This window comes from Hemiscyllium ocellatum, chromosome 4, assembly GCF_020745735.1.
Source record: "Hemiscyllium ocellatum isolate sHemOce1 chromosome 4, sHemOce1.pat.X.cur, whole genome shotgun sequence".
Taxonomy (NCBI): Eukaryota; Metazoa; Chordata; class Chondrichthyes; order Orectolobiformes; family Hemiscylliidae; genus Hemiscyllium; species Hemiscyllium ocellatum.
Genome location: NC_083404.1, coordinates 20445208 through 20466105, shown reverse-complemented (window position 1 = coordinate 20466105; position 20898 = coordinate 20445208). Strand labels below are relative to the sequence as shown.

General features: G+C 40.4%; 1 protein-coding gene across 1 annotated transcript in view; it reads left to right on the top strand.

The window, feature by feature from the left end:
* kcnv1 (potassium voltage-gated channel modifier subfamily V member 1) overlaps positions 1-20898 on the top strand; it is a 49785-nt gene that overhangs the window by 15745 nt on the left and 13142 nt on the right. The window contains exon 2 of the mRNA XM_060824174.1: positions 12567-12709. The gene's annotated coding sequence lies outside the window, so the exon portion shown is untranslated. The remainder of the gene's footprint in view (positions 1-12566; positions 12710-20898) is intronic.

The window sequence follows — 20898 nt, the reverse complement described above, 5'->3', positions numbered from 1 at the left end:
GGGCACAAGCCCTTCATCAGGAATGAGGAAAGTGTGTCCAGCAGGCTAAGATAAAAGGTAGGGAGGAGGGACTTGGGGGGGGGGGCGATGGAGATGTGATAGGTGGAAGGAGGTCAAGGTGAGGGTGATAGGCCGGAGTGGGGTGGAGGCGGAGAGATCAGGAAGTAAATTGCAGGTTAGGAAGGCGGTGCTGAGTTGAGGGAATCGACTGAGACAAGGTGGGGGGAGGGGAAATGAGGAAACTGGAGAAATCTGAGTTCATCCCTTGTGGTTGGAGGGTTCCCAGGCGGAAGATGAGGCGCTCTTCCTCCAACCGTCGTGTTGTTATGTTCTGGCGATGGAGGAGTCCAAGGACCTGCATGTCCTTGGTGGAGTGGGAGGGAGAGTTAAAGTGTTGAGCCACGGGGTGGTTGGGTTGGTTGGTCCGGGCGTCCCAGAGGTGCAATAGATGATGTGTGTGGAGGTGCGGGTGAATTTGTGGCGGATATGGAAGAATCCCTTGGGGCCTTGGAGAGAGGTAAGGGAGGAAGTGTGGGCGCAAGTTTTGCATTTCCTGCAGTTGCAGGGGAAGGTGCCGGGAGTGGAGGTTGGGTTGGTGGGGGGTGTGGACCTGACGAGGGAGTCACGAAGGGAGTGGTCTTTGCGGAATGCTGATAGGGGAGGGAGGGAAATATATCCCTAGTGGTGGGGTCCGTTTGGAGTGGCGGATGATACACTGTATATGGAGGTTGGTGGGGTGGTAGGTGAGATCCAATGGGGTTCTCTTTATATATACATAATTTGTACTTTGGTCACGAACAGTATTTTTTTTCTATGATAGATATGCTTATTGAATTCTTTCTTAAAGACCACCGTGGGTGGCATGGTGGTTAGCACTGCTGCCGCACAGCACCAGAGACCCAGGTTCAATTCCCGCCTCAGGCGACTCTCTGTGTGGAGTTTGCACATTCTCCCCGTGTCTCCCTGTGTTTCCTCCGGGTGCTCCGGTTTCCTCCCACAATCCAAAAAATGTGCAGGTTAGGTGATTTGACCATGCTAAATTACCCGTAGTGTTAGATGAAGGGGAATGGGTCTGGGTGGATCGCGCTTTGGAGGGTCGGTGTGGACTTGTTGGGCCGAAGGGCCTATTTCCACACTGTAAGTAATCTAAAAAACAAATTGATTACTATTAATTCTACAAGCTTCACATATTATACTTCGTAGTCTGATGTGCCAAAGATACCAATTTGAGAATGCAGCTTGTTTCACACAGTACACCAGATGCCTATTTTGCTAATCAACCTGTTCAGAGATATTATTGCACACAACTGGAGCAAGTGGGATTTAAACCTGTACCTCCTGGTTCAGGGGTGGAGACACTACTGCTGTGCCACTAGAGGGTCACAATATTCAGCTTGTTATCAATGTGTTTATTTTGGAACCTATGTCGCACATCATTAAGTGTTTGATCAAAGGGTTGTCTTGGGTGAAATCACTGCGTATCGGAACAAGGATGACATGAATGGCTGGCAACTTAACATAATTAAGGGGAATGCGTAGTTTTTAGTTTGTTTAGATGTATCCGTACCTAGGCTGAAGTTATAACAGATAGAGAGGGGTCAATCGTTCTGTGATTTTTACGAATTGTAAGAAATGAAAGAACGGTGCTACTTTATCAGTTCAACTTTGAGAGGTATCTCGAGATGCTTTATTCTTTGCCCAGACAAAAGGCAGTTCACCACATTCTAATTCAGAAGTAATGATAAAGAGCTCAAATGTGATGTCAATGGAACTAGGGAGATTCATATTTTGCAAAATACTAATTCTCCATTAACTCCAAGCCTTCTGTCATGGATGGAATTTCTGTACTCTCGCTGAAAATGTGTTGCTGGTTAAAGCGCAGCAGGTCAGGCAGCATCTAAGGAACAGGAGAATTGACGTTTCGGGCAAAAGCCCTTCATCAGGAATGAGGAAAGTGTGTCCAGCAGACTAAGATAAAAGGTAGGGAGGAGGGACTTGGGGAGGGGCGATGGAGATGTGACAGGTGTACTCTCTTACTGCCCATAATCAGAAAAAAAATGACTTTTCTTACCCCTGTAATGTGCAATCCAATCCAAACAAGTAATCAGGCAGGAAGCTATTTAAAAATAAAAACATTAATTATTCTCTCACATTTACCCTGAATTAATACAACGGCACACATTCAGTCTCTCGTGCACGATTACGCGCACACTAAATGCAGTTAATGATGGGCACCTTTACAATTAACTCAGCAAAGCAAAGGGTTTGTAGCAAGTTGAAATGTATATTATAATCTGATATCTAGGTGGTTTATTCTCAGGTGAATTTTGAAACTGGAATAGGTTAAATACTTTATCTGCTTCATGCTACTTTTCAGTCTGTTTCTCAGATTTGAGTGACATCTGCTGGTTCTGATGGATCAGCTGATCTACCTGCAAACCGCTCTTATTTAGTCTTTTAAAACATTTGAGACATAAGAACAGAAGTAGGCCATTTGGCCTATCAAGCCTGCTCCCCTGTTCAATGAGATTGTGGCTGATTTGATAATCCTCAACTCCACTTACTTGTCTTTATCCCATAACCCTTGATTACCTTAAAGTAGCACTGGAGATGATGGTCTGGTGGTATTATCACTAGACTATTAATCCAGAGACCCCAGTAATGTTCTGGGGACATTTGGGCATAGCAGGATTTGAACGCAATAAAAATCTTGAATCTCAATTAAGGTTAAATTTTATTGAATTCAATAACAATCTGAAATTAAGAATTTAATGATGACCATGAATCCATTGTCGGAAAAGCCCATCTAGTTCACTAATGCCTTTGAGGGAAGGAAACTACTCTCTTTACCTGGTCATGTGACTCCAGACCCACAGGAATGTGGTTGACTCTTAACTGCCCTTTGGATGGACAATAAATGCTGGCCTAGCCCGTGCTGCCCTCATCCCATGCATGAATATTTAAAAAAAGAAGAAATGTGCTCCAAACTGCAACATGGAGTTGAAAACATGCTGGAAATAGATCGAAGATGTAAGGTTGCTGTTAGTGTGTCTGATGCCACTGCCGATTGTTGGAGGAGCTAGTGGTCACTTCACCTTGGGTTTGTTCCCTGAAATGTAAATGCTGCCATCCAAAATGGAAACCAGAAAGAACAAGCAGTGAACCAGAGTCACCAAATACCAATTTAGTTGTCATATCAGAAATATGATCATCTGGTTTCTATTTGGTCATTGAGAATTGGAGACTGGGTATCAATGAGGTGCGGTGAAACAATAATGCATTTTGCTATTCACTAGTGAGGGACTCTTGCCTCACTGTTCAACACTTATTGAAGAATTGGACTTCTGCTCTCAACATCAACCATCTCTTTAGTGCTGATTTCATCCTATTTTCCAAACACTTTCATCAATGCCCAAATTGTTTTGAGACTGGGAATATTCTACCCATACTCTGTGAATCCCCATGTAATTACCTTCTAGTTCTGATTTTGTATGAGACTGGCATACCTAGAGATTTAATGCTGATCTTTGAGTAATATTATGCCTATTGAGTAGTGCAGATATCTTGGACTGGAAATCATTAAGTTCTAACTTTTGACTTTGACAAATTTTGCAGAAGTTTGTGAACCATTTTGGCACTGCAGTTAACCTAATTACTTTGAAATTGCTAACAAAGACCTTTTTAGATAAATGCATTAAATAATTAAATATAGCATTCAAGTAATTTCAACACATAGATAACAATGTTTGTACTTAATCGTTTTTTTATTACTACAATTAAGTATTATCTGCTTGGATTGCAATTTTAATTTTGGACGCCACAGAGAAGACCTGATTGGAGACCTGTTACAACAAAGTATCTTGATACGCACATTTATTCTTTCCTACTGACTAATGCCTCAAGTGCTTTCATCATCTAAGAAGAATTTCCTTAATTGACCTTGTGCCACAGTGTGAAAATGTACATCTTATTTTATTAAGCAGAAAGAAAATATAACAGGAAATTACTTATAAGCTGAAGTTATTGAATGAACAAAAATGATGGGATAGATTTTCAACTTCCCACATGCCATATGGAGCACTGCTAAATTGATGGTCACCTTCTGAATTTGGTGTGAGATTCTCTCATGCCGTTTGCTCACTGAGATTCTGTTCAGCATGGCTTTAAATTTAATACATCTTGATTATCAGAGTGCTTGTCTTAAATTGGCAGATTTATAATAAGTACATGTAACTGAGGTTCTGCAACTATTTGAGTATTTTGTTCTTCCATTTTCAGCCTATGTGCAAAATAGGACTGTTCTGAAACTAAACTGCAAGAAGGAACAGTGAAGAACCCTATGCCTGTGTTACATGGACAGCCTCGTAGTCACAGTTAGGTACATAGCCTCCCATCTGAATCATAGTCCCTATTAATGTCAGATCCAATTCTTGCAGCCTCCAGATTGAAGTCATCGACTTAAAATGTCAATCCAGGTATATCCAACAATCCAAAGAAACTCTGCAGAGATTTGTTGCACAACAATAATTGTAAATTGACATCAAACAAAACTCACTCTTAAATGAATCTCTAGTGTACAGGTTTGTCTGCTCACAGCTTGTGGTGGTTTAACCTGAGAGTTGCCATGCCTCAGGCAAGAGGAAAAATTGGGGGTGGAAGAGTCCTTCATCGTAATCTAAGCCAGTACAGGAATTGAACCCATGCTGTTGGCACCATTCTGTTTGGCAAACCTACTGAGCTAACTGATGGTGCTGATTTTGTGGCCTGCTTTGTAATACATAGTTTCAAGTTTCTGGAGAGTTGGAGCTACACTCCTCCAGGCAAAATGGGGAATGTTGCATTGCACTCTTGATGTGTGCCCTATAGATGGTGGAGTCAAGAGGTGAGTTCTCACTGTAGACTTCCTAACCTCTGACCTGTTCCTGTCACCACAGTATCTCTGGCGAATCCAGTTCCATTTCTAATCAATGGTAGTTGTTGATCGATCGGTGCTTATTCACCAATAATATAACATGTAGTCACATCTCTGTAACCTCTGCTTCTTCAGCCATGATATCAGCACACTCGTATCAAGCTTAAATTCAGTAGAATATTCATTTAAGATTAGATTACCTAAAGTATTGAAACAGACCCTTTGACCCAACCAATCAACACTGACCCCCCAAAAAGTAACCCACCCAGAACCAATTCCCCCTGACTAATGCACCTAACACTATTGGCAATTTAATGTGGCTAATTCATCTGATGTGCACATCTTTGGGCTGTGGGATGTAGCCAGAGCACCCGGTGGAAACTCACACAGACACGGGGAGAATGTCCAGACTCCCCACAGACAGATGCCTGAGGCAGAAATCGAACCCAGGTCTCTAGTACTGTGAGGGAGCCACCATGCTACCCCCAGTTTAACTTACGCAAGTACTGTGAATCCCAGATGATCACTGGATTAGCAACTTCCCCTATAAATACCTTGATTATTCTGCTCGAAAGGAGATTTCTGAATCATATTAAGGTCTTTTAATGAGCAACCTCTTCCTTTCATATGACTCTGGAACTGTGTGCCATATCTATGTGTCATATTTGATTTTGGGGTATTGTTGTATTTTAAGAGCTGTCACTTCTATGAAGTTGCACCTTGTGTTTTGTTTTGGCAATCTCTGGCCTTCAATCTGCCGGTGAGTCTGAACTCTTCTCATTTTGCTGATTTAATCCCATTTCTGTTAAATGTGTATTGTTGCGACTGCTTCAAATTTTCTTCTTTTTCTGAAGCATTTATTCTTCTATTCATGAATGATGTTTGAAATGGAATTGCTGTAGAGTTTGTAAGACTCTGAAGCATTCCCTTTATTTGTCAGTCTTTGCTCAATCAATATTACTGTGACTCTACAACAGTCTTCAATAAAGTTTTAGATCATATTATTATTCTGTAGTAATTTACTGCTTTTAAGCTTTTTAAAAAATGTTTCTTTGTAATATGGTGTCTCTGCACTGCTAACTGGATTTTCCTATATTTTCCAAGTTGTACTCTTCTTTTATTACTAATCAAAATGATAGCTCGTGGCTTCCTCTGGGGTTATTCCACGTTCTGCAACCAAAAAATGAGGTTGGTGAAAATTCTCTGCTGGTGAAATGCTCATTTTCCCAACCTACACACATTAATCTAGCAAAGAGTTTCATTTACATAAGCTTTGAAATATGTGTTTTGCATATAGCCAAAGGAAATCACTTCTTATTGTATCCTGGTCTTTTTAAGTCTCTAACATTTCCTGACCATTCCTCTTCATTATCAATGAATTCTAAAGCCTTCTTGTTTCTATAGCCAAGGTCTAAATTAGTTTTCTGGTCCTTTCATTGTTCCTTTCTGGTATACCTATCGGAGGCTAATGTCGATGGCAATTCTTGATGTGAGAAGAAACACATTTTACATTCCTTTGACTTCCCCTTTTGCACACCATTTTTCATAAAGTTATTCTTTCTCTTTTCCCTTTTAGATTTCTTCATTTTACATCCTAAAGCCTTCAATTACTTCTTACAGAGCCTCCTCCACTAAGACTCAATGGTTAGCATTGCTGCCTCACCGCTCCAGGGACCTGGGTTTAATGCTATCTTTGGGCAACTGTGTGAAGTTTGCAATTTGTCCCTGTGTTAGCTGGGTTTCTTCCGGATGCTCTGGTTTCCTCCCACAGTCCAAAGATTTGCCGATTAAGTGGTTTGTCCATACTAAATTCCCCATTGTGTCCAGGGATGTGTAAATCATATGGATTAATCATGGGAATGTGGGGTTACAGGGAAAGGGTAAGGGGGTGGCTCAGGGTGGGATGCTCTTCATTGGGAATCAATGGGAAGAAGGGCCTGTTTCCACTCTATAAGGATTCTTTGAAGACCTCTGCCCATTTCTAAACTTAGTTGGCTTTTCTTTCATTTCAAGGTTACACTCTGCTCATTGAAAATATCCTACAATTGTTACTTCTACAGCCGTAATTCCTTTGTGTTCGAGCAATGAAGCGAAAACCAGACTAAGAGCACACTAGCTTCTGTCTTTGACATTCTGTCTTTGGATGTCATGCTGGTCTCTTTTGTTTCTCTGGTTATGTTATAATTGTGCTTCAACTACTGATTAACTGTACCTTCTTAAAGTGATAATGCTCTTAAAGAGAGACACTCACTAGATTTTTATTCTTCCAGGTCTGGATTTCTTCTTTTCCATGGTGGGGTTTGGATCTGTACCATTGCAACCATGTAGAATTGTCCTGGATGATCATTTCTTGTCCCCAGTTGTATTTGCTACCTCTTCCAGATGTGGTCCTTGATAAGGATTGTTTGAGCTAGATCGCTGCCACCATTGCTTCTTTTGTCTTTGGTACAACTGGCAAAGAACCAGTAAGAGGATCTACAGAAGATGCACTGTTCTTAGATAACAAAAATAGGTTTGTTATATGATCGCAATAAATACAAAGGCACAATCATGAGGACATTATGGAGCTAGTAGATGGTTCTGAAAGCTCAGCTTTGAATTGGCTCCACCTATTCTACTGAAGCCAATGTAACATGAAAATTAACTATTTATGAACCATTGCATTCAGAACACTAACCTCCATTGCATTATCATTGTGTTGCTCAAAGCTTTGAGGACCTCTTGCAGTTGACTTTTTTTTTCTTGAAGTCTGAATGCCATACAGTCTACGTGCATCTCTCTCTTTTTAGAGCTTACCTTTCAGTGACCACTTCAGTTCAAATTTATGTTCTGGATAGACAAGCTGTCAATGGCAGTGCAGGTATTGGCCTATAGTTGGGCAAGTTTCATGGAGGTACTGCCCATTTCTCACCCACTCTGGTTTGAAAATGTCCTACTACGATTGTTACTTGTACAGCCATAATTCCTTTGTATCAGAGCAATGAAGCAAAAACCAGACGAGGCGCACACCAGAGAGTCACCCATTTTGTAAGGAGGCAATGATGTGGTAGTATTAACGCTGGACTGTTAATCCAGTGACCCAGGTAATTTTCTGGGGACCTGGGTTCAAATCCTGCCACAACAGATGGTGGAATTTGAATTCCATAAATGTCTGTAAATAAGAGTTCAGTGATGACCATGAAATAATTGACAGAAAAACCCATCTGGTTCACTTATCTTCTTTTAGAGAAGGAAAGTGCCATCCTTACCTGGTCTGGCCTACATGTGACTCCAGACCCACAGCAATGTGGTTGACTCTTATCTCCCCTCTCTGCATTTAGGGGTGGGAAATAAATGACATGAAGCTGCTCTTCTCCTTGCCCTTGGCTGCGGTGAGGTTATCCATGTTCCATTCTTGTACATCTGGAAGGAAGGAGCACGAGAAAAATGGGAGTTCTGTGATGGTCCTACCTACAGCTTCCACTTTGTGACACTTCTTAGGATGAGAGTAAGGAAAGAACTGGGAAGAGCATAAGGCATTGCCATCATCCTGGATGATAGACCGTGTAGTGCCAGATGTCATGGGTCTTGCTACTTTTGAACTCATTATGTGGTGCACCATCATTTCAAGGAAGTACAGAGATAGGGTTATCGAGGCATGTGATTTTATGAGCCACCTTGCGCTGTAAGAGAGAGGACAGACTAACAGTGATTGTAAAACAGAAACAAGAATTGCTGGAGAAACACAGAAGGTCTGGCAGCGTTTATGTGAAGAAAGTGTTAATATCTCAAGTCCAGTGACTCTTCAGGACTGTTAGGAAATGATGAGATGAAGAAACCAAGATGGCATCTGAGTGAAATTAAGAAACATTTGAAGTGATTCCATTTTAATTGAATTCTTCAGGGTAACGTCCTCACTCAACCATCTTCATCAGCTTCATCAATGCTGCTTCATAACCCGTCCATCATAAGGTCAGAAAGTGGGAATGTTTGCTGATAATTGCTCAATGTTCAGCACCATTTGCAACTCCTCTGAAATTGAAGTCGTCCATTGCCGAAAGCACCAAGACCTGGACGATATCCAGGCTTGGACTGACACTGTTTAAGTAACTTGCATGCCACACAAATGTCAGGCAATAACTGACAGTCTCCAATAGGAGACTATCTAACCCCCTGCTCTATCATTCAATGATGCTACCATCAGTAATTCACCTACTATCAACATCCTGGGAGTCACCATTGCCCTGAAACACAACTGGACTTGCCACAAACACTTGCATGTGGACCTTCTCCAGGGCAACTAAGGGGTGCGTAATAAATGCTGGCCAGCCTGCAATGCCTACAATTGAATTTTTAAAAGGACTCGATGTTTGGTGGGTAAGAAACCTCTAAACTTATTGAACTTTATGTTGAGTCCTAGGATCCCCAGACAGAAAATGAGATGTTCTTCAAGCTTGTTCTGAGGCTCACTGGAATGCTGTAACAGAAATGTTGGCCAGAAACAAGGTGTGTTGAAGTGGCAGGCAACTGGAAGCCTGGGATCATTTTTGCATACAAAACATCGGCGCTCAGCTTTCTTCCCATGGATGCTGCCAGACCTAGAGTTTCAACAGCAATTTTTGTTTTTGTTTCCGACCTCCAGTTCTTTTATTTTACCATTCTGTCAGTGATTATGCTGTACTTTATTTGAATGATTATGCCTGCCCTTATTTGAACAAATGAAGGTTATTTGGATCGACCTGGCACAGTGTCTCCACGGTTACCACTCCTACCGTCCAGGTTTGATTCTAGCCTCAGGCAACTATCTGTGTGGTGTTTGTACGTTCTCTCTGTGTCGGCATGGGTGCTCTGGTTTCTTTTCACAGTCCAAAGATGTGCAGGTCAGGTGGACTGGCTATGCTAAATTGCCCATAATGTCCAGGGATGTGTAGGCTAGGTGGATTATCCGTGGGAAATACAGAGTAACAGGGATGGGGAGATGGGTCTGTCGTGGAGAAGATGTAGAGAATCACCAGGAGACACAGAGAGTTCTTTAGGAAGTAGGTCTTTTATTTGCAAACAAAAAACCGTGACACAGAGAAAGCAGATTCTCGAATGCCCACGAACCTCAGGGTTTCTGTTAGCTTATCAGCATGTCCAACTATATTAATCAAAATACCTCACTCCAGCTACACAATAAACCAGTGATGTTATTTCCCATTATCTCTTTAGTTGTACATTCTACTTAATGTTATTATAATGTCATGGTTAGATATTTTGGGCTGCAAGGTGGCACAGTGGTTAGCACTGCTGCCTCACAGCACCAGAGACCCGGGTTCAATTCCCGACCCAAGCGACTGACTGTGTGGAGTTTGCACATTCTCCCCGTGTCTGCGTGGGTTTCCTCCGGGTGCTCCAGTTTCCTCCCACAGTCCAAAGATGTGTGGGTCAGGTGAATTGGCCATGCTAAATTGCCCGTAATGTTAGGTAAGGGGTAAATGTAGGGGTATGGGTGGGTTGCGCTTCGGCGGGTCAGTGTGGACTTGTTGGGCCGAAGGGCCTGTTTCCACACTGTAAGTAATCTAATTTATTGCTAACTCATTGCAACAATGGTCTTTCATTCCAGACCCTACTTAATATTTTCCTAATGTCATGATTAGATATTTATTATTACCTCTGCTGCGGTGCTCTTCCAATCCAGACTAACCTGTCACGATAGATATTTCACTATTCCATCTATTGCAATCGTCTCCTGTCTTAAGCTGACTCTCTAAGTATTAATTAGATATTTTAATGGCATGTCCCAAATATTTATGGCCCCAATCCTGTCATAACACTTAACAGAAAACTACCTCTACTAACTGTTATCTCATCTCGCCATAGTGACCTTTCAGCTTTAACCTTACTCTGCTAATTGATGTAAGAGCATTCCACTATTCTTATCCCATCCTGCCTTCTACAGACCACAGATTGCCAGTGGTCTCCATGCTTTAACCCTTCCCATGCTTTCATGTTTTTTATTTTCCATAGGTCTGGGTGGAAAGGTCTTTGGAGGGGCAGTATGTATTCGATGGGCCAAATGACCTACTTTCACACTGTAGGGATTCTATGAATCTATGACTGGCTGTTCATCCTCCTGCCATAGCTCGGCTATGCCAAATAAATGGGGCAATGTAATACAAGCATTAACCCCTTCAAAACCATTTACCTTATGCAACAAACTGTGTAATTTAAGTGTTTCAATTCCATATCTGCTCATCCTTATGAGAAAGAGTTTTCAATTATTTGCATGAACAAAGGATGTAAGAATTTAATAAATTTTACTGTGGAAATGAGATATTTCAGCCCATTGTACCTGTGCTGTCTCTTTGAAAGTGTGATACAATTAGTTTTTATTCCTTTCAATATTTATTAAATTTTTGATTTTGAATGTTTTATTTGAACCTATTTCATCCAACTCTTTCAGACAGTACATGCCGAATCGCAACAACTGGCCACATCTTTTTAGAGTGCTCACCTCATCTACTTTTCTAATCTGTCTTCTGTTGAATGTATCTTATATCCAGAAATGCTAATATACACACTTGTTTTTGCCTCCACCAACATCAAGTCATCAGTGTTTCCAATTAATCAGTTAGCCTGCAGAACGTGTTAAAGGTAATGCAGTGACAGCAAAGACGAGGGAGAAAATAAGAGTTGGAGAAGAAAAGACAATAAGCACCCCTGCAGTGACCACCTCTTTCTAAAAGCACCAAGAATATTAATGAATACTGCATGCTGCCTCTCCTGAGCCACCCATGCGCAAACATAGCACCACCTTCTGTTTATTGACCCTTTTTGCCATTAGAAACAGTCTCACTTTATTCAGTTTATGATTTTATAGAGTCAGAGATGTTCAGCACGGAATCAGACCCTTTGGTCCAACTCATCCATGCCAACGCGATATTCTCAAGTAATCTAGTCCCATTTGCCAGCGTTTGGCACATATCCCTCTAAACCCTTCCGATTCATGTTCCCATCCAGATGCCTTTTTAAATGTTGTAATTTCTCTGGCACTTCATTCCATGTGAAATCCACGTGAAAAAGTGGCTCCTTAAATCTTTCCCCTTTCACTTTGAATCTATGTCCTCAAGATTTTGATTTCCCCTACTCTGGGAGAAAAAAACACCTTAATCCTATCCATGTCCTCGTCACTTTATCAACCTTCTCTAACGTCACCCCTAAGCCTCTGATGCTCCATGGAAAACAGCCCCAGCCTATAGCTCAAACTCCTCAACCTGGCATCCTCCTTGTAATTTTTTTCTGAACTCATTCAAGTTTAACAACATGTTTTCTGTAGCAAGAAAACTAGAATCGAATGCAAATGTCTCCACTGAATTAACTCTCATCTCTGTTCTAAGGAGAGATACAGTTGATATTCATTCTCAGCAGAACTGTTGGTGAAAAGTCTTGGCCAATATTTATCTTTCAACCATCATCACAAAAACCATTTCATTGGCTATTTACCTCATTAATGTTTGTAAGACTTTGTGCACAAATTAGCTTCTGTCTACAAATTAGCTGAGATGTCCATCTACATTATAAAGATGACTGCATTTCAACAGGGAAAAGAATTTGCCAGAAGCTGTGGATCAGGAGAATGGAGTTGTTAGAAATCAAAGTTGTTTCTAATTTTCTGATTAAATTCACTGGACAGGGATTGCAAGTGGGATTCAGAAGAGCTGAAAAGTCCTACAAGCCGCTGTGTAAAAGGTTTTGGAGTTAATCCCAGGAACGTGGATAACCTTCAAGAACCTAATGAGTAGCCAAAGAATTTCTAGGGGAATCATAGTGGAAGAGGTAAGGTTAATTCGAGAACTTTAGCCTGAAGTATCTGTGGTTGTATTTTGTGCTTTCTAATGCAAGTTGTAAGTAATCACCTAAAATATTTTCTAAGCTTTAAAATGTATTCTGTAATGTTTGCTTTGCTTGATTATTGTATAGTAAAATGGTTTTAGACTATTCAATCTTGTTTGATTCTTTCAATAATACTGGGTTAGAGGCTTGAGGTTGTTAGGTGAAAAACTCTAAATATTTATTTTGTATGATGTAATTTTGTTTCTAGTGTAGTCGGCATTGAACTGAAATGTTCAGTTTAAATTCTTTGGTTGCCAGATTTAAACAGGCTTTGACCAGGGGTTCCAGTGAAGCAGCTAAAGCCTTTTTTAATCACTGTGTTCAGAAGTATTGTATCACATCTCTGGAAAAGGTGAGACTTGAACCCAGACCTTATGGCGCCGGTGCTATCACTGCATCACAAGAACCCCAACTGGAGTCATGGTAAATGAGTCCGATAGGCCATTTGTTTTAGGAGATGGCATGAACTAGACAATTTATTGCAATTTAGGACTGCAATTGACAATTGAGAGTGTAGAAGCTCCTTGTTAGTATAATAGTTAGTATTCCTGCCTGTTGGTACTGGCTAGCTCAATCATAAAGCATAATATTATTAATCTACTGGATCAATTGCTTTCAACCCAGCATTGGGCTCCAACTCATGTCTGGCAGCTTAGTTGATAGAATACAAGACTTATGATCTAAGAGCTGTGGCTTTGAGCCCCATGCAGTGTCATTGGAAAAGAGCCCTATGTCAGTGGTACTCTACCTAGCTGTGAGTCAGAACCCTGGTTTTGAAGTCACCCCTGCCCTAGGGGTACGTCATAACTTTTGCATTCTATTGCCAATATATCAATTGACCCATTCAGATATGTTAAGTGGCTAAGGGAGTTAGTGGTAGGAAGCAAAAGAGGTGTCCTATTGCTTTTCCTTTTCCTACCCATTTTCAGCCGGGCATGAAGATGTTTCTACTAGTCAGAGAAACTTGAACCCGGGGGCACCTCCTCAGTGAAGGGAAGACCCTTTTAGAACTGTGATGAGGAGGAATTTCTTCAACCAGAGACTAGAACTAATTGCTACAGGGAGAAAGCAGGAGAATGGGGCTGAGAAGCATATCGGCCATGGTCAAATGGTGGAACAAATTTGGTGGGCCGAATGGCTTAATTCCACTCTTACATCATCTGGTGTTATGGATCAGGAACAGAAGTGTGTGTCTCTGAATAAGACAGATAAGGGAACCCAGAGGACAGGAGCACAGGATCCTCAGCTTTTTTCTATCTTCAACAATCTTTCAGCTTCCCTGGATAAGCATGAGGGCTACTGCGTGGATGAGCTATCTGACCATGGTACCATGGTAGAAGAAACCATTCAAGATGGGGAAGTAAGAAGAAATGTAGTGGTAATAGGTGGCAATATAGTGAGGAGAATTGACACTATTCTCTGCTCCACAAGGCGTGAATCCAGGCACTTATGCTTCCTGCCTGGTGCCAAGGTTCAGGACATCTGCAAAGAGCTGGAGGGGTATTTGCAGTATAATGGCAAGATCTAGTCATTATGGTCCAAGCATGGATCAATGATAAAGGCAGGACATGGTAGAGATTCTGCATGGTCATTATGAGGAGCTAGGCACCAAATTAAGAAACAAATCCACAAAGGACATAATCTCTGCACTATTACCTAAGCCATCTTCATATTTGCACAGCACAAATCAAATTAGGAAGGATTAGGTGGCCCAAAAGCCTGGTGTGGGAGAAATGAGTTCTAGTTCTTGCAGCTTGGCATCAGTCTCATTGAAAATGGGATCTGAGCAAAAGGACAGGCTCCATCTGAACCATCTTGAAGTGAGTATTCTTGCCAATAGTATAACTTAAAAAGTTGCCACGAGAAAGTAAAGACCAGGAGTTGCAAATGTGCAGTTATCCTTTTAAATTTGCCTTGAGTCCAGAGACAGAGCATTGTTTATTGTGGTTGATTGTACACCACTATGTTTTTTCCAGTGTCATTGTCATGAGGTTAGTTGAGCAGCCCCTCAGTGTATGAAAAGACTGAGGAAATGATCTTGCAGATCACGCAAAGTGCCAAACTTAGTCCAGTGGAAATTCTGTGGTGCTGAAATGACCCTGCATGAGTAACAATAGCTGAGCGATATCAACGTTTTTTTATTCTAGAAATCTCTGAAAAGATGTCCCATATCAAATTTTGAGGATCGTTGGGTCATGACAGATGAATTGAGTAGGCATTTAATATCAGAAGTTACAAGCAACACTCTAGAAGCAATGATAAATCAGGAAATGGAAATGTGGGAGGACTTCAGGAAAACCACAACCACCAGAGAAGTGATACTGGTTAAATTATTGGAAACTAATGCTGAAAAGCAGCGAGATCCAAGTGAACTTCATCCTGGGATCACAAAAGAGGTGGCTTATGAGACAGTTAATCTATTGATTTTAATTTTCCATAAGTCTACTGATTTAGGGTGGTTTCCATTAGCAAATGTAACCCCTTTGTTCAGAAAGGGAAAGAGGCAAATAAGGGCACTGAGGAATCATTTTAGTGTGATATCTGTCATCAGGAAAAGTTATTTTAAAAAGTTATCGGGAGGCACTGGGATAAGTTCAAAGCGATCAGGTAGAATCAAGATGGTTTTGTGAAAGAGAAATCATGTCTGCCCAATCAGTGATATTCTTTGAAGCAGAATCATATGCTGTGGATAAGGAGAACCAGTGGATATACTGTAGTTAGATTTCCAGAATGCTTTTGATAAAGTACCACATCAAGGTTTATTGTGGGAAAATAAGAGTTTATGGTGTTGGGGTAGTATATTGGCATGAATAAAAGATTGGCTGTCTAACCCAAAGCAGAACTGACTGTATGCTGCTATAATGTGTGCTTCTTCAATGCAAATTGGCTTTAACACAATTGAAGAATTTAGACTGTTATTTATAGAGTGCAAATTTTCCTGACCTGTATTGGTTATAGCGCAATTCTGGCCCCATTAGTTTAAAAGGCACAACTATTGCATGATTTTCTTATAACGCAAGATTGCACGAGAACAGACTGTATACAAAAACAGGTCTTTTTCAGGTTGGTAAGATACAACGAGTGGTCGGCCACAGCAATGGATACTGGGACCTTGACTGTTTACATTTTATATAAATGACTTTGATGAAAATATGGTTGCCAAATCTAATGCAAACACAAAGATAAGTCGGAAAGTAAGTCTTGAAGATGATATAAAGAGGCTTAGAGAGATTATGTGTTAAAAGTAGTATACTATGGGAAAATGTTAATTTGTACATTTTTATCAGGCTGAATAGAAAAGCATATCATCTAAATGGTGAGAGATTGCAAAGCTCTGAGATCAGAGGGCTCTGGGACTCTTTGTGCATGAAATTCAAATCGTCTTAGTATGCAAGTAGAAATGTTATTAGGAAAGATAATAGATTACCGTGGGCGGCATGGTGGCACAGTGGTTAGCACTGCTGCCTCACAGCGCCAGAAACCCGGGTTCAATTCCAACCTCAGGCGACTGACTGTGTGGAGTTTGCACGTTCTCCCTGTGTCTGCGTGGCTTTCCTCCCGGTGCTCTGGTTTCCTCCCAGAGCAGGTGAATTGTGCAGTTCAGGTGAATTGGCCATGCTAAATTGCCCATAGTGCTAGGTGAAGGGGTAAATGTAGGGGGATGGGTCTGGGTGGGTGTGCTTTGGTAGGTCGGTGTGGACTTGTTGGGCCGAAGGGCCTGTTTCCACACTGTAAGTAATCTTAAGTTTCAATGAATTATGATTCATTGAAAGGGTAATTGAATACAAAAGTAGGGAGGTTACATTTGAGTTACCCACAGTATTGGTGATACCACATGTGGAGTACTGTACAATATTGGTCATGTTATTTAAGAATATACATGCATTCAAGACCATTCAGGAAAGGTTTACAAACTAATGAGGGAATTGTCTAATGAGAAATGGTTGGACAAGTAGACTTATCTTGCTGGAGCATGAAAAGACAGATGTGAAGAGGAGGTTTTCTGTTATGGGAGAACCCAGAACAGGGGGTGATTGTTTAAAAATCAGAGTCACCTGTTTTAAAATGAACAAGGCATACATTTCTTTCTCTCATAGGGTTGGGAATCTTTGAAACTTTGTCCCTGAAAAGATGGTGGAATCAGAGTCCTTGAATACTTTTTAAGGCAGAGGTAGATAGATTCCTGGTTTGAAAGGTTATCAAGGATAGGCCCATCAAGAATTTGAGGTTACAATCCAACCAGTCATGATTTTATTGTATGGTGGAGCAAGTTTGATTGAGCTGAATGGCCTACTCCAGCTCCTAATTTGTATGTATTTTTATTTGTTTATGTGAAATGATACTGACGGCTCTTAGATTGTAGGAAGTGCAGGTGTATCTGGAATTGTAGCTTTGATCCCTTTAAGTTGATGCATAGACTAAGTTTGCCACTCCTTCATTCCTGAAGAAGGGCTTATGCCCGAAACGTCGATACTCCTGCTGCTTGGATGCTGCCTGACCTGCTGCGCTTTTCCAGCAACACATCTTTCAACTTTTTTTTTGTTGTGCAATATCCAGCTTTAATATCTATAGTGAGGCGTCAGTTTTCTCAATTATATCACCTGCTTCATTTCAGCATCTGTGACATGTCAACATAGATTGTAAACATCAACTGTCACAAATTGTTTGAAATTGGAAGAGTGATGTGACAATATGAGGAGCCTAACATATCCCCTCCATGATAACCCCAATCCAGTAAACGTGTTAGGATACTGAGGTGTCTAGGCTGCAACATCAGTCACAATAATGTCTGCTGTGGCAGTGCCTACAAGTTTGAATTCAACCTTTTATCACAAATATTTAGTCCCAAGAGACTTTTGCCTCAAGAGGTATAAAAAGTGAACCTGTCTACAGTAGCATCTTAGCTGTGCACAGAAACTGTGATCGGTCTCAAAAGCAGAATAATTGAGTCCTCCAGAAGCTTGGAGTGTCTTTCACAGGAGTGAGAGAAATCTGCAAAAAATTTTAGTGATAGATATTTGCATACTTACAATTAATAAGCAATACTGAGTTGTTGATGATTTTGACTAAATATTGCTTTAGATGACCTGGTACTTTTCATGATGATGTTATGATCCTAATTAATGTTTGTTGTTGCTCAAGTCCGATCTGATACTGAAATCATGCTTAATAGATCATATTTTGACTTCTTTTTTAATTAAGGTGGCCTTTCACTGAAACACAAGCACAAAATGCTGATTTGCAACAATAAAACGAGTTTATTATGCAAAAACTAAGCCAAACCATTTCCAGACAACACACAATTTGAAAAATTTCAAAATATGGTTAAAATACAATATTTCCATCTATTAGCCCAACATCCCAATAATAGTCCACAAAATTCTATCTCTTTTACATCTATAGGTTTAGCTTTAAGTAGGACTCCTGTGAACTGAACAAAAGCTTTCCACATTATGGGTGAATTTACTAAGCTAATCTAAAAAGAAAGTCCATGATATTTCTAACTGAAAGCAACTAACACTCTTCCATGTTTACCCTGCCTACTCAAAATTCTCCCTTTGCAAACAAATTCTCATTGGCACTTCAGGAATCCTCTCATGTAGCTTTTTATTTTAAAAACCTTAATCGTAATAGGTTATTCATTACACTCCCTTTGTAAATAGTCCAAAACCAGTTCAAAATCCAAACTTTAAAATAACGTGCGGATTATATACATCACAGGGATATACATGCCCTGAAACTGGAAAGAAATTCTTCCAAGTGTTGAACCAATGAAGTCGTCTTTGATGACCGACACATCTTTGCAAAATGATTGTACTTTTTAAGCATGAATTGCATGTGATTTTTTTTCCCCTCCTCCAACACAGCATGATATTCTGATACAACAACATTTTCACAATTCAATCCAGTTTGAAGGCATTGAACCTTGCTGATACTTCTGAGGTCCCTTTCTCAGTAGCAGTTACCCTTGATCTGGTCGTGTGATCTGTGTCTGAAACTGTGAATCTGAAGGTGCATTTCTGTGTAACCTCTTCTGTCTAACATGACAGTTGGACTTAACGTGTGTCATAGTTGTATAGACTGGTGGCTCCATATATTAATACGAAGGATGCCATTCTTTGCAAACTGAACATTGTATTTCTTTCAACCTCACAAAATAAGCATCATCCATTCTCGATTCATTCCTCCATCACAGTCAACATGCCTAGTTGAAAACTAAAAAACAATCTTTGAAGTTATCTGCCACTTATCGTCTAACTGGTGCATTCTCCATGGCAACATTTCTAGCAATCAGCAATCTCTCCTTATACAGTGTAAAGTATTTGCCTTCCTATTTGTATTCTTGTGAATGTTATAACGAGTGCAAGATGAAACGTTTCAGCAAAACATATTTTTCTTCAGCAGTGCTATGTAAATTGATTCACCTGGCAGGTTTCATACCTGCATTCTTAAGACATTGTAGTATCCATAATTAGCACATTTCATCTTTTGGTTTCACTGTCCTAATTACCTATTTTTGCTGCTTTTGATTTTTCTAATTGCTTCACCGAGATTGTCTCCATGAGATTTCACCTTTTGCATATTTTAAAAAATAATTGATCATTGTTAATTATCTGTTTCCACCCCTGTACCCAAGTAGGATACTAGATTAAACTGAAGCTTTACAAACCACTTGTTGTTGTGTACTTCTGTCTGTTCCTGTTTTCAGTGTTTGCTGCTTCTCGCTTTAATATTATTGCTGTTTGTTGGATTAATCTATTCCTAATGTATCAAACGTATCTTTATATCTCTAGATATAAAGATAGTGACAAAATAAGATCTATCAGGTCTTTACCTCCATCATCTGATTTTAATACCTGGGATTTTCATGAACTGAAATGGTGCAAAAAGGAGGAAGAAAAAATTAACTGCAGTGATTTCCCCAGCCATAAGTTGAGCCAAACTTCACAAGAGCCAGTCTGAACTGAATTAACAACATTTCTATCAATGTAGACTGAAACTAGTCAACCAGACTGGTATTTCCTGCTCTATACACTTTTTCATGAGAAGTTCATTACTGTAGGTGATAAGATTATCTGCAATTTATCAGGATGGGAGATGAAGACTCAGGAATATATAAGTGGGCTATATTCAAAGTAACAGCTTTGGAAATGCCAAGGAGAGAGATTTGTAAGAACTGGAGAAGACTTGTTCTCCTTCCATGTTTCTCTCAGCCTCTCAGACAATAAAGCACCCGAGAATGCATATTGGAAAAAAACATCTGTTTTTTGAGCACTCAAAGATTAACTGGAATATTCACAGTCTCCCTTTATCCAAGGCATGTCTAGCCAGCTAGATCTCTGGTTATAGCTGTATAGATAAAAGAACATTACATCTTTGTTGCAGCCAACTTGCGAAGGTTGAAAAGAGGGAAGCTGATTCACCCCTCCTCACCTGGTCACAATGCTTTTTGAAAAATAACAATTATTGTCATTAACAGCATGTTAATACACTTGAATATCAAACAAAGCTTTTTCCAAAATGTACACGTTTACTTAAGAATCACTGACATTTCAACAGTAGCCGTTCTTGGGTGGTGCAGTGGTTAGTCCTGTTACCTCACAGCAGCAAGAATCCAGGTTCAGTTCCATCCTTGGGTGACTATCTATGTGGAGTTTGCACATTCTCTCTACGTCTGTATGGGTTTTCTCGTGTATGCTAGGTGGATTAGCCATGGAAAATGTAGGATGGTGGAATGGGTCTGGGTGGGAGGGTCAGTATAGGCTGAATAGCCTGTTTCCACATTGTGGGGATTCCAAAAGTTGAAGTGGCATGTGCCAAGTTAACAGATGTCAAGCAGATTTTTAAATTACAGTGACACGTTTTTGCTCTCAGAGAATCAGGACTAAATCATTGAAACTCAATGACATTCTGAATGAGTCCATTATTATGTTTGTATCAGTTCTAACTATTTCAATGAAAGTATAAGTCCCCTTCAGTCAAAACAAAGAAATGGGTACATCCTACCTGTATTGTCTTTTGATTTTACAGGAACAGTTAGTGATGCACACTCTTCTGTGCTTCAGTCACATGTCTTTCTGCTCATCTACGCAAAAGGTGACGCATAAATTAGGGCGAGCGTAGCTGCCTTC